Below are 14,931 nucleotides of genomic sequence, written 5' to 3' on the forward strand. Positions count from 1 at the left end.
ATGCATGATTCACATGGAATCAATAGTGAGAGGTTATAACAAATCGCTTAATCTCCGTACAAGATTAAAGCATGAATTTTCGAGGGATGGGACCTAAACTCCCTTAGCGTTTTGCTCATTGATGGTAACCTATCTTAACACTAGTAAAAATCTAGTCTTAAGTTCAATAGGTAATAACAAGTCAATAGAGTGAATGTGGTACTCAATTGTCCCATCTATGGATGAGTACATGTTGTAAAATTGAGGGTTAAAACCAAAAGGTTTTTTAATGGAGCTTAAGCTTAAGAAAACTCACTTAAGCTTAAGAAGTGTCTAACGAGTGGTGAGACACTAAAACTCCACCTATATGGACTAGAGGTGGTGCCGCCTCTTATGAGAATTGGGAGTATTCTCTAGAGAGTCCATGAATTGGAATTTTGCACATGGCCATTAACGGTGCAAGAGCGAGACATGCGGTCTCAAGTGAGCATTAGCGAGGGTGTGTGTGTTATCACCGGTTTGTATTAAAGAAATAGTGGTTCAATGCTACGGCAACCAAAATTTCATCAAACTTTGTGGTAACTACACTAAGGTAAAATTCAAGTCGAAAGACATTTTACCTAATGCACCTAAGCAAGACTTCTTTAAAAGTGTGTATTTATTCAATCAAAGTGGGGGAATGTTAGATTTTGATATAATATTTTGATTGATTAAATAAATGTTACAAGTGTGTTACAAGTGTGTCACACATTTTAATCTAGTGGGGGATTGTTATATTATTTTTAATATAATAATATGTAGATTAAAATGTGGTAATATATAATATTATGTGAATAATATATATTAAGTGTATGGTAAATAAATGTGTAACCTATGATTTTATAACCTACACTTTTGTAACCTACATGTTGTAACTTGGAGAGGAGTTACAATTTGTTGTCACTTGTAACTCATGTGTTGATCACACATTATTAGTGTAATAAAAGGGTTGTTACACAATTTGATGATAGGATTCAAATGGTATGAAATATAGTTGTTACAAACTATATTAATACTCATTTATATGAGAGAAATGAGTGTTGTGTATTTTGAATTCTAAGTGATCACCTATACATTATAAAAGGAGGTCTTTGGTGCTCATTTTGTAAGAGATGAAGTTTTCTATCAAGAAAGCACTTTGCTAGAAAACCCTAAGGCTTGATAATTCCCAAAGCTATTTCCTAGAGAGTTCCCTTAGTGCTTAGAGATAGGGGGAAATAAGCTTTTGGACAAAGGTGTAATACCTTGTTCAAGTCATGGTGATCCCCACTAATCTACACTTGTTGCTGAAATTTATAAATTACTACGCAAGTGCACGCAATCAAGTAGTATACTCACGCAAGTGAGGTTGAACCACAGGGAATTGGATTAATTACTACTAAACTATACTATTGATTCTATCTGGTAAAAGAATACTTTTTATGAATTAAATAAAACAATTCAGAAAATTAAAACTAACAAAAGGAAGATTAATCAAGATAAGAAAATAGGGAGACGAATCCTGTTGTTAAGTTACCAATGTTAATGTCTAATTGCTATCCTTCTCTTGAAGTGAATGACAGATTATGAATTAACCTAGCTCTTTTCAGATCTTCTAGGTTCTAAATCTCATGCTCTCTAATTAATCTCTTAATTAAACTAACATGAAATCAGCATTAAGCAATAATCTAAATGTCACAAAGGCTATGTAAATACTTTCGTTTCACATCAAAACCTAGACTATCCAATTTTAGCATTCTCAATTCTCACTTTTCAGATTTCGAATTGAGATCATAAAACATGTAAAAGGTGATCAATCTTGCACATGGAAATTAAACACAAATATGAATAGTATTCACAATCAAGATGGAGGAATGGCAATTAATCATTAACTAGGAAAAACTTAAACAACATTCATCATTCTCCCTAAATAGGAGTTTAGTTCAAAGCATCCATAATCAAATCCATAATTAACATTGAAATAGAAAAATTAAAGAGAAGAGAAAGAACTAGTTGAAGCAATTGATCCGGGTCGCCACAAGCCGCTCTTCTAGCCTCCTCCTTTGTTTTTAGGGTTCCAATTCTGAATCCTCTCTATTTTTCACGAACCCTTGCTATTTAAACCAATTCTCATATTCAAAATTCGTGAAATTATGAAATTGCCCAAAAATCCCGTCAACAGGGTCCCCGTCGCGACTGGCACAATCCCCGTCGCGACGGGGTTAAGCAGAGAATTTTCGAGACTTTCTGTCAGTTCCCGTCGCGACTGGCAAATCCCCCCGTCGCGACGGGAGTTCAGCATTGAATTTTTGAAACTTTCTGTAAGTTCCCGTCGCGACTGGCAAATCCCCCGTCGCGACGGGAATAGGCAGAAACACCAATTTTGGTTTTTCTTCTCGATTCTTTCACCGTTTTTCCTCAATTCTTGTACATACTTTCTTTAAATGCCCGAGGACCTGAAACAAAAGAATCAAGCGTAATATAGCCCTAAAACTAGAAACAAAGAGTGAAAACTAACCGAAAATACGACCCGAAACTTAGACTAATTCTAGCCTAACAAATTCCCCCAAACTAGATTCTTACTCGCCCTCGAGTAAGATGAATGCTACTAACTACTAACTACGCTATCAGATAATCATAATACTACTGCCTCATGTGATGTTCTCTTCTATTGCTCAAACTAGAATTTCAATTCTACCAACTCTAACAATTTATTTGGATGCTCGGTTTATAACACTATGTACAACTGCAAAAATTTATTCAAATATGAAACATTGTTATAAAAGCTTTACTCTTTCTAACAGTTCCACAACCCGATAACTCATAAGCTTGCATGCTTACCTTTCTCCACTAATGTTGACAGTATTCTTTGGAATCATTAGGTCTTTTCAAGGCTTTAGGCAGTATGGCTCAGATATTCAGAGATAGGCAAAAGACAATTTTGGCTCAAGATATCATAAGCACACAAACCGAACCCACAAGCTTCTTACTTTTCTTTTTCTAAGATCCCATAATATTCCCAGGTTTACCAAGATTGATAGAAGACGTCTCTATTATTTTTCAACATCACTGAAATTTTTTCACACATATTCTTACTTTTTATTGTGTTTTTTTTTTTCATCATATTTCTTTTTTTTTTTCAGTGACAATGAATTACACAATTTTCCTCTTCTCAATCTTACAAGTTTTTTTCTTTTTCCCTCTCACTATTTCCTCACACTAAATGTTTCTCCTCCCCCAAACTAATTACGTAGCTTATGATATCATAGATAACATGGTGAAGAAAAATTAATAGTGTGGTTGCAATTTTTTCGATGGGTGAAAAACATAATAGGTTTAGGCTCAAAAGGTTAACTAGGGATACACATTATTACGGTAGGCTTGAAAGGCTCAAACTATCCAACAAATGCCTAAGTCATATTCCAATTGAACACCATCAAGGATTTCGTCTCAAAAGAATAAACATGCAAGTTCTAAACTATCCTGTCAATCTTACCACAAACCATAGTAAAACAATTATAACAATTTTCACAGATTGAATATTTTTTTTTTCAGATAAACACAGGTTTCTAAGCATCCAAACTAATCCAAAGAGTTAACAGAATTAAGCACACAGTTATTTTACAATTTCAGAACACATCACACTAATCAGCAGTATACAATTATCGTCAAACTTATTGCCATCCTTAACTAAAACAGAAAAAAAAAACTAACACAGAAAATTAAAGTGCAGAAAATAAAATTTCTAAATCTCTCCCCCCAAACTAAATATGACATTGTCCCCAATGTGTTAAAATAAAATTGTGGTTGAGAGATACTTACCTGCGCGCCACATCAACAAGCGGTTGACGCCCGTAATAAGCGTCATGCAAGAAAACTTGAAAATTATTGTTGCACTCGCCTTCAAGCTTGGCAAGCGATGAGTTTGAACAAAAGTCAGCACCAACAACACAAGACTTTGGATGATGTGCTTGAGGAGAAGCCTTTGGTAACTCGAAGAGAATACAATATGGAGAATGCGGCATTAGTGGAAAATAAGGGTCCATTGGTGGTTCATAATATAGTGGTGTTGACAACCTCAAATCAACAACTACAAGTGATTCTTCTACCACCAATGGCACCTCTTTCTTGCTTTTCTCAAATAACCTCTCAATTGGTTGTTCAGTTTCCTCATGACCATCCACATCCTTGACTATGATTTGATCTTCAATAATTTCATCATTGAGGATGGATGTTTCTTCATTCACCAAATTGAGTTCATCATTTGTTGAGCAAGCTTCCAATGTATCCAAATTTTCAACCACTTCAAAGGATTCTTTCTCTTCAATTCTAGGCTCAGTCTCTTCTATGTATTCATCTGATGGTGCTTCTACTATATTCAAACTACTCTCATAACTTTCGTTATTTGAGTTATTATCCTTAAAACTCTCTGAATCCTGCACCATTAAATTATCACATAGAGCTTTTACCATGTCCGCCAAGCGATTAATCTCTTTTGGAAGTGATAGTAGATCCTCCTCTTCTTCAATTGGTTGGGGTGAGTTTGGACAATAAGGAGGGTATTGATGACTCCAACCTTGAAGTGTTGGATTCCAATGCCAATCATAATCAAAATCTGCCATATCATTCAACAGATTTATTGTTTCATGGCCTCTCCTTAACAAAGGCTCTCCAGTAACCTCTGCTCCATAATCCACCCAAATTTTTGTTTCATCATCAAGTCCATTATAAAAGAGCCACGTAAAACATCCACTTGAAAAAGTGGGATAACATCTCTCTCCAAGCTCTTTAAATCTCCTCCAAGCAGAATAGAATGGTTCATTGTGTTGTTGGGCAAAATCCTCAAGATATAGCATCTGGATTTGTCTTGCAGGTCAAACTCATAAGTAAAACATTAGTAAAATTAAAAAAAAAATAAAACTAAATTAGTAATTAAAAGATAAAAATTTGAAACAACAAAATTAATACTAAAACTAAAAAGAAAAACCAAATTAGAACAAAATTTAATTTTTAATAATATTACAAAATTTAATCTAAAAGAAACAGATTAGAAATAAGCAAAAATAATTAACCAAAGTAGAAGTTAGTATAATTTTATGTAATATCAATCTTTATACAATTCCCCGGCAACGGCGCCAAAAACTTGTTGCTGAAATTTATAAATTACTACGCAAGTGCACGCAATCAAGTAGTATACTCACGCAAGTGAGGTCGAACCACAGGGAATTGGATTAATTACTACTAAACTATACTATTGATTCTATCTGGTAAAAGAATACTTTTTATGAATTAAATAAAACAATTCAGAAAATTAAAACTAACAAAAGGAAGATTAATCAAGATAAGAAAATAGGGAGACGAATCCTGTTGTTAAGTTACCAATGTTAATGTCTAATTGCTATCCTTCTCTTGAAGTGAATGACAGATTATGAATTAACCTAGCTCTTTTCAGATCTTCTAGGTTCTAAATCTCATGCTCTCTAATTAATCTCTTAATTAAACTAACATGAAATCAGCATTAAGCAATAATCTAAATGTCACAAAGGCTATGTAAATACTTTCGTTTCACATCAAAACCTAGACTATCCAATTTTAGCATTCTCAATTCTCACTTTTCAGATTTCGAATTGAGATCATAAAACATGTAAAAGGTGATCAATCTTGCACATGGAAATTAAACACAAATATGAATAGTATTCACAATCAAGATGGAGGAATGGCAATTAATCATTAACTAGGAAAAACTTAAACAACATTCATCATTCTCCCTAAATAGGAGTTTAGTTCAAAGCATCCATAATCAAATCCATAATTAACATTGAAATAGAAAAATTAAAGAGAAGAGAAAGAACTAGTTGAAGCAATTGATCCGGGTCGCCACAAGCCGCTCTTCTAGCCTCCTCCTTTGTTTTTAGGGTTCCAATTCTGAATCCTCTCTATTTTTCACGAACCCTTGCTATTTAAACCAATTCTCATATTCAAAATTCGTGAAATTATGAAATTGCCCAAAAATCCCGTCAACAGGGTCCCCGTCGCGACTGGCACAATCCCCGTCGCGACGGGGTTAAGCAGAGAATTTTCGAGACTTTCTGTCAGTTCCCGTCGCGACTGGCAAATCCCCCCGTCGCGACGGGAGTTCAGCATTGAATTTTTGAAACTTTCTGTAAGTTCCCGTCGCGACTGGCAAATCCCCCGTCGCGACGGGAATAGGCAGAAACACCAATTTTGGTTTTTCTTCTCGATTCTTTCACCGTTTTTCCTCAATTCTTGTACATACTTTCTTTAAATGCCCGAGGACCTGAAACAAAAGAATCAAGCGTAATATAGCCCTAAAACTAGAAACAAAGAGTGAAAACTAACCGAAAATACGACCCGAAACTTAGACTAATTCTAGCCTAACAACACTCAAGGTTGTGAGTGAGTGTTTATATATATATATATTATTCTCTTATTATATATATACATATTTTATATTGCATGTGTTCTTATCTTCTTCTACATTTCTTATATATAATATATATAGTGTATATATATTGTATAGTATGTTGTTGTAACATTTATTTAATCTCTTTGTTGGTCCTTGTATTGTATTACAATAGAGTTGTAATATTTTGATTTTCTTCCATTGTTATAAAATCTCTAACAAAAAATATTTGAAAAATACTATATTTTAGTGGAGCGAATTTTTACTTGTTAAGAAGAATAAAAAATAACTTAAAAAATAGAGTCATCAATCTGAAAAAAAATTAATACTGTATAATAAAAGAAGTAATAAAATATAAAATAGTACAAAAAAATTAATAATAATAGTTTTAAGTCATTGATTTTTTTTAATTGTATTAACTTTTGTATACATTAACTTAATATAATTTTTACTTTTAAAAAAATAAAATCTTGCAATTAATCTATGTATAATTTAAATATATGTATTGTATTTTTTTTTTAATTTTTTTAATGTGATTATTTTTTTCTTCTAAATATATATTGTTTGCTTATAATTAAGTAAAAATAAAAAATTAATGAAAAAATTAGATTATAATAAATATCTAGTTATTATAAAATAATTTAGTTAGAATGGTATTGTAAAGTCCTTTTTTTGGCAAGTTAGGTGACAAAATAATTTTTCCTTTTTATGGTAAGATTGCCTTGCATTCATTTTCGAAATCTTACCTCTTTTATTCGGTTTTAGTTGCCATTTTCCTTGTTTGGAAAGTTGCACTTTCAGCTGAACTTTCCTTTGTTGAAAACTTCTCAAAAGAGAAGGAATTCTCTTTTGGAAAGTTGTCCTTTTTTAGGGAAACTTTGTTTATTGCCTTTTCCTTATTGATTTCGATTGTATCTTGATACAATCAGAATATCTAATCTGTTTTTGGCAGGAATCAAGCTTTGAAAGAAGATCGGACCCGATTTTAGTAAGTTTCCCGTTTCTGGGCAGATCTGCTTCGTCAGCAACCGAATCTGATGTAGCAGATCGTGTTTGTTTTTGGAAAGTTTTTGTACAGCTGCTAATTCGAACTTGTGGTTGCCTCTTTGGTTTCTATGATCTATAAATAGAGCCTAGAGAGCAACCATTCGAATGACCTCTTCCATTATTCATTTTTTGCATTTATCTTTTGTGAGAAGAGAGTGTTTCTTTGTTTTGTGAGAGCCTAGTTGTTCACCTAGGTTCTAGTTGTTCTATTTCTGTTCTTACTCTATCCTAGAGGTTGTGAAGAACTACTTGACTGAACAAGAGATTGGTCTTCGGGAGAAGACTTGATTAAGCCTTACTTCGGGAGGAAGTAAGCACTTGGTCTTCGGGAGAAGACTTGCTAAAGCCTTACTTCGGGAGGAAGTAAGCACTCACACTTCAAAGACGAAGGGAGTTCGGGCTTGAAGGTGTTTCAAGAAGTCAGATTCATAAAGTGGATTACAAAGGATTGCGGCAATACTTTAGAGGGAGTCTAAACTTGTTTAAGTCAATTGTCTTTGTAATTTTGATACTTTATTAATTGATTTCATTCTCTGGGCGTGGCCCCGTGGACTAGGAGTGTTCGTGAGAACACTGATACCACGTATAAATCTCTTGTGTCAAGTTATTTATTTTTCTGCAAAATATTTTATATTCTGCCTGTTCGGTTTCTTTGTATGCGAAATTACTTTCTGCTGCTGCAAACGTTTACAGTTTTTATAATTTCACTTATACAACTGACATTTGCAAAAACACGGTTTTTCAATTGGTATCAGAGCAGGACACTAAACTCTTAGTGTGGTCCTATAACGTTTTTGTTAGAATGTCATTTTTTGCAGAAGGAAGTTCTATTTCTAGACCACCATTGCTTAATGACTCTAACTATCCTTACTCGAAAGTTAGAATGAGAGCCTTCATCAAATCTCAAGACGAGAAGGCGTGGAGAATGGTTCTATCAGGTTGGTCTCCTCCAGTTGAGACAGATTCTTCAGGTAATACTATTATAAAATCTGAACTGGAATGGTCTATTGAAGATGATAAACTATCTGCCTACAATAGCAAAGCCTTGCATGCTATCTTTAATGGTGTAGGTGAGGGTTACATTAAACTTATATCATCTTGTGTTTCTGCTAAGGAAGCTTGGGAGATTCTTCAAACTCAGTTTGAAGGAACTTCTGATGTGAAAAGATCTAGATTTATCATGCTTCAAACTAAATTTGATGAACTTAGAATGTCTGATAATGAAACTTTAACTGAATTCTATGAAAAATTATCTGACATTGCTAATGAATATTTTGCTCTTGGAGAAAAGCTTGATGACTCTGTTCTTGTGAGAAAAATTGTTAGAGTTCTTCCTGAAAGATTTGATACGAAACTTTTGGCAATGGAGGAAGCTAAAGATTTTAGCACTATGAAAGTGGAAGAATTGATGGGTTCCTTACGTACTTTTGAATTAAATCAACAGATTAAACAAAAGGACAAACCCAAATCCATTGCTGATAAAGGTAAAAGTATTGCTTTGAAAGTTGCTGATAATGAAAATTCTGATAGTGAATGTGATGATGAGATTGCTTTATTAACTAAGAATTTTCAGAAATATATGAAGAAGATGGGAAATAAAAAGAATATTTCGAAAGGTTCAAAAGGTAATACTTTCATTAAACCTTCTGTCTCTAACAAAAAGGGAATTCAGTGCAGGGAATGTGAAGGTTTTGGGCATATTCAATCTGAGTGTGCAAACACTTTGAAAAAGAATAAGAAAAGTTTCAATGTCACTTGGAGTGATGATGAAACCGAAAGTGATGAAGATATTACTGAAAATGTTGCCCTAACCTCTGTTATGACTAATGTGTTATGTGATTCACAGGTGAAAGATAGATTGGTATGTCTGAATAATACCACCAAACAAGAGGAATCAGATTCAGATGAGTCTGAAATCTGTGAAGAATCTCTTTATTTGAATCATACAAAGTCATGTATGAAAAATGGATTCAGGTTGCTTCTGAAAATAGAGAGTTGAATAAATTGAATAAAAAATTGTCTCATCAGATTGAAATGTGTGAGTTGAAAATAAAAGAATATGAGACAAGTGTTTGTGATAAAGATGAAAAAATCTCTCTATTGAAGAAGGAACTTGAAAACTTTAAGAAAAATGTTCAAATGCTTAATCCTGGATCTTCTATTTTTGAAAAAGCTCAGAATGCAGGTCAGAGAGGTTTTGGAGGCCTTGGTTCTAATGGAATAGAAAGTTCTGGAGTCACGAAGTTTGTAAAAGCTAGTGTTCCAACGAATCACCATGAGGCTACAAACTCTGCCGTAACAGTTTCACAGCCTGTGGCAGCAAGAACAGCTTCTGATGCTGTAAAATCTCCAGGATTTTCGAAAAGGGTAAGATCTCAGGTAAAAAGATTTGTTCCCATTTGTCATTTTTGTGGTAGAAAAGGACATATCAGACCTAAATGTTTCACATTGAACAACCTGTTTAAAACAAATTATTTTGATAATTTGAAAAAATCTCAAAAGAAACATAAAGGTTTGAAACAAATATGGGTGAAAAAGAAGTGTCTAGCTGGTTTTTCTGATAAAACTGCTGCATCTCAAATGTGGTATTTTGACAGTGGTTGCTCTAGACATATGACAGGTGACAAGGATTTTTTGACTAACATACGGCCTATGCAATGTGGAGAAGTCACTTTTGGTAATGGCTTATCAGGAAAAGTTGTTGGTATGGGAACTCTAAATTTTGAAGGGTTACCTAGACTGAAAAATGTAATGTTAGTTGAAGGACTGAGGGCTAATTTACTTAGCATCAGTCAAATCTGTGATCAAGGGTTTACTGTTTCTTTTGATAGTGATCATTGTTATGTTATGAATGATGACAATGAATGTATCTTGCAAGGATTTCGATCCAATGATAACTGTTACACTCTAACCCCTGTGTTTACTTGTCACTCAGCTATCAACAACACCACAGATCTGTGGCATGCCAAGCTTGGGCATATTAATTTTAAAAACCTGAAAAAACTGTCAAATGCAGGTATTGTTCGAGGTCTTCCCAAGCTTGGCAAGGAAAGTGAAGGTAAGTGTGAACCGTGTCAACTTGGGAAGCAATTAAAAATCACTCACAAGCTCGTGTTCGATATCAATACCTCAAAGGTATTGGAATTGCTTCACATGGATCTTATGGGTCCAATCCAAGTTGAAAGTTTGAATGGTAAACGATATATCTTTGTGTGTGTTGATGATTTCTCTCGTTTTACTTGGGTAGATTTCTTAAGAGAAAAATCTGACACTTTTGATGCCTTTAAAACTCTGTGTCTGAGATTAAGAGTTGAGAAAGGTTGTAATATTGGGAAAATTGTTCGAATTCGAAGTGATCATGGTAAGGAGTTTGAAAATTCTGTGTATGATGATTTTTGCAAGTCTACAGGTATAACTCATGAATTTTCAGCTCCCAAAACTCCTCAACAAAATGGAGTTGTTGAGAGGAAGAATCGAACTTTGCAGGAAATGGCAAGAGTGATGTTAAATAGCAAGAAGTTGACAAAGCGATTATGGGCTGAAGCTATTAACACAGCTTGCTACATAATAAACAGAGTGTTTATTCGTCCAGGTACCTCAAAAACATCTTATGAAATCTGGAAAGGTAAGCGCCCCAATGTAAGTCATTTTCATGTTTTTGGATGTGTGTGTTATGTCTATAGAGATCGTGAGCATATTGGTAAATTTGATGCTAAAAGTGATGTTGGTGTGTTTATTGGATATTCCTTAAACAGTAGAGCTTATCGTGTTTATAACATGAGAACTCAAACTGTTTTGGAATCAGCTAATGTGGTTGTTGATGATTTTAGAGATTTTTCAGAGTTTTCCACAGAAGCCAAGATAGATAGTCTCATGGATCTTCCTCCAAAAGTTGTAACAACAGATCCTGATGCAGCAGAACCCATTGCTGATGCTGCAAATGACGAATCTGCTGCTGCAACTGAAACTGGAGAACCAGAACCGTCTATCTTGACTCATCCAAACATCATCACTGACTCTATTCAGAAAGAACCAAGCACCAGAGTCAAACTGAATCATCCAAAAGATCTCATCCTTGGAAATCCTGAAGAAAGCATGGTAACTCGCAGAAGGTACATTAATTTAATCAGCTTTCTTTGCTTTGTTTCTCAATATGAACCGAAAAATGTGAAGGAAGCCATGACCTTTGAGGAATGGCTCAATGCAATGCAAGAGGAACTCAACCAATTTGTTCGCAACAAGGTATGGATTTTGGTCCGAAGACCAAAAGGTATAAATGTTATTGGAACAAAGTGGTTATTTAAAAATAAAAGTGATGAGTTCGGTACAATTGTGAGAAACAAGGCTCGTTTGGTGGCACAAGGGTACACTCAGGTAGAAGGTATTGATTTTGATGAAACTTTTGCTCCTGTTGCAAGATTAGAATCAATACGTTTACTTTTATGTATTGCTTGTATTCTCAATATTAAAGAAGCTCGTTTCAAATGGATGTGAAATCTGCCTTCCTAAATGGTATTTTGAATGAGGAAGTTTATGTTGAGCAACCAAAAGGATTCGAAGATCCTCAATTTCCAGACCATGTATACAAACTTGAAAAAGCTTTGTATGGTCTGAAACAAGCTCCTCGAGCTTGGTATGAAAGGTTGACTCAATTTTTACTTTCTCATGGCTATCACAGAGGTAGTGTGGATAAAACTCTTTTCATCAAACATATAAAATCTGATTTTATCATTGCTCAAATTTATGTTGATGATATAGTTTTTGGTTCTACATCTAACCATGAAGTGCAGGTATTTGTTGATCAAATAAAAAGTGAATTTGAAATGAGCATGGTTGGTGAGCTTAATTTCTTTCTGGGTCTTCAAGTGAGACAAATGGAAGGAGGTACATTTGTATCTCAAAGCAAGTATGCTAAGAACCTTGTCAAGAAATTTGGCCTTGAATCGGCTAAGCAGGTAAGTACTCCTATGAGCACCACTCTGAAATTAACAAAAGATGAGAATGGAGTAAAGGTAGACACTACACTCTATCGTAGCATGATTGGAAGTCTCTTGTATTTAACTGCTAGTCGTCCTGATATATGTTACAGTGTGGGAGTGTGTGCTAGATATCAAAGTAATCCTATGGAATCTCATGTATCAACTGTAAAAAGGATTATTAGATATGTTAATAGCACTCCTGATTATGGAATTTGGTACTCGAAAGATACCAATTCAAATCTTGCTTGTTTTAGTGATGCAGATTGGGCAGGAAATGCTGATGATCGAAAGAGCACAAGTGGAGGGTGCTTCTTTCTTGGGAATAACCTAGTATCTTGGCATAGCAAGAAACAGAATTCCATCTCCTTATCCACTGCCGAAGCTGAGTACATAGCTGCTGGCAGTTGTTGCACTCAACTATTGTGGTTGAAACAAATGTTGATTGATTATGGGTTTGATTTGGGTGTTTTGACTATTTTTTGTGACAATACTAGTGCCATAAATATTTCCAAAAATCCTGTTCAACACTCTAGAACAAAGCACATTGATATAAGACACCACTTTATTAGGGAACTTGTTGAAAATAAATCATTGCAATTAGAATATGTTGATACTGAAAAACAATTAGCTGATATTTTCACAAAGGCCCTAGATGCAAGTCGCTTTGACTCCCTCAGAAAGTCTTTGGGAGTTTGCATTGTTTAATTCTATCTGTTCATCATTCGTGTACAATAGTGTTGTGTGATTCTTCTCTAGCTCTAAATCTTCTATCATTGTTTTTGACAAATCATGTTTATGCTTTTGGAATATAATTAGTTAGGATCTCTGCCTGATCATACTTTGTGATGTTGTGTTAAAAGATTCATGTTACTCTTTATTTGTGTCCGCAGGATTAAATAATGTTCTTATACAGAGTTGAGCAATTTTTGTTTCATGCTTGTCAGGCCCCTTGCTGGAATAGAGCTACCCATACTGAAGTGTGAAAGCCATCTGATGAGTAAGCTGGAACATTGTAATTAGCAACTATGATGAGGATGCACTACCATAGAAAAGGGCTACCTTCAGTATGGTGTGAAAGCATCCAGTTGCGGGATCAATTTGAAAAAGGCGAAAATGAAAAATCATGCCAAGGACAATGATCCTATTTTCACTGCACACACTTATGTCTGACAAGTGTGTTCAACTCTGTAAGTCTCCTCTATTAAAATTAAATTAATAATCCTGGTTCACAATTCTCAGTAACATGCATATCTTTTTCCTCAACATCAATTAAGTATGATCATCTCATGAGATTCTAATTAGTTATTTTCCTTGAAAGCATAACATGTAATCTACTTTGTCAATTGTCAATGATATTTAATTTCTCTGCTTGATTCGAATCACATATACTCACTGTACACATTATTTTTTTTAGTTTCGATTTTATTTTAAAATAAAAAAAAAAAAAAAAAAAAGAGGGAGGCGTGTGACTTGCCTCATGGTCAAGGAAAATCTTGTGCATAAATGGTAAGTATCAACATTCATTCTTTCTTTGATTTATTATGATATTTTTCCAAGTAAAGATTAATCTTTATATGGTAATGTGTCTTTATTCTTGAAAGATTGCTTTATTTTTGGAAAAATTTGTTGGCATTTCTAGTTTCCTTTTATTTTTTTTTTTTTTAAAAAAAAAAAAAAAAGGAAAGGGGAAAGGAGTTGAGAAGTGGGCGGTTTCCTCTTTTGGTTCATGGGCTGGCGGTTTCCTTTTGAATTTTCAAAATTGGTTTCCTTTTTCTTGTTTTGATTCCAAGGTTATATAAACCAAATTTTGTCACTTATTTCACCACCTACCCGAACCCCCTTTCTTGTTTCTCTGTCAAACACTATTCATCTTATAACTTTCGGTTTCAAAATGGTGAGAACCAAGAATCTAGGGCACTCTAAAAAATTAGAAGAAACTGTTCCAACTCCTTCTAGTGCACCCCCTGCTGCCTCAGTTCCTCCTCCTGCTGTTGCAAAGCCTGGAGATTCATCGCTTCCTCAGCGTGAATCTCAAGCCGTGAAGCCAAAACGTCCACCCAAGCAAGTTGCTCGCAAATCTGTAAGGCCCTATCGCACCTGGACTTCCTCTTCTGAATCCTCGAAGGAATCTCCTCCTCCATTGGGCACATTCCTCCTCCCGCTGCATCAATGGCCGGCACCACTCCAACAGAGCCCTTCCACTCGAACTCGAGCCCAAAGAAGCCTCGGCTGAGAAAGAACTTCAAGCCTCTCAATCTCGAGAAAAGACTGCTCCTCCAGCCAAGAAGAAACTCAAGACTAATCCTCCCTCGGCTTCCTCAAGTTCCAGTTCAGAAGAAGAGGATCCAATGGAAGTCTCTTCAGACAAATCAGTATCTCTGCATACTGAGAAGGACAGTGAAGACACAGAACTCGAGCCAGAGCCTCCTCGTTCAAAAACTGCTTCTGCAGCAAAGGCCTCTGCTGCTGCCAAAGGCAAGCAGC

This window comes from Cannabis sativa, chromosome 1 (assembly GCF_029168945.1).
Source record: "Cannabis sativa cultivar Pink pepper isolate KNU-18-1 chromosome 1, ASM2916894v1, whole genome shotgun sequence".
NCBI lineage: Eukaryota > Viridiplantae > Streptophyta > Magnoliopsida > Rosales > Cannabaceae > Cannabis > Cannabis sativa.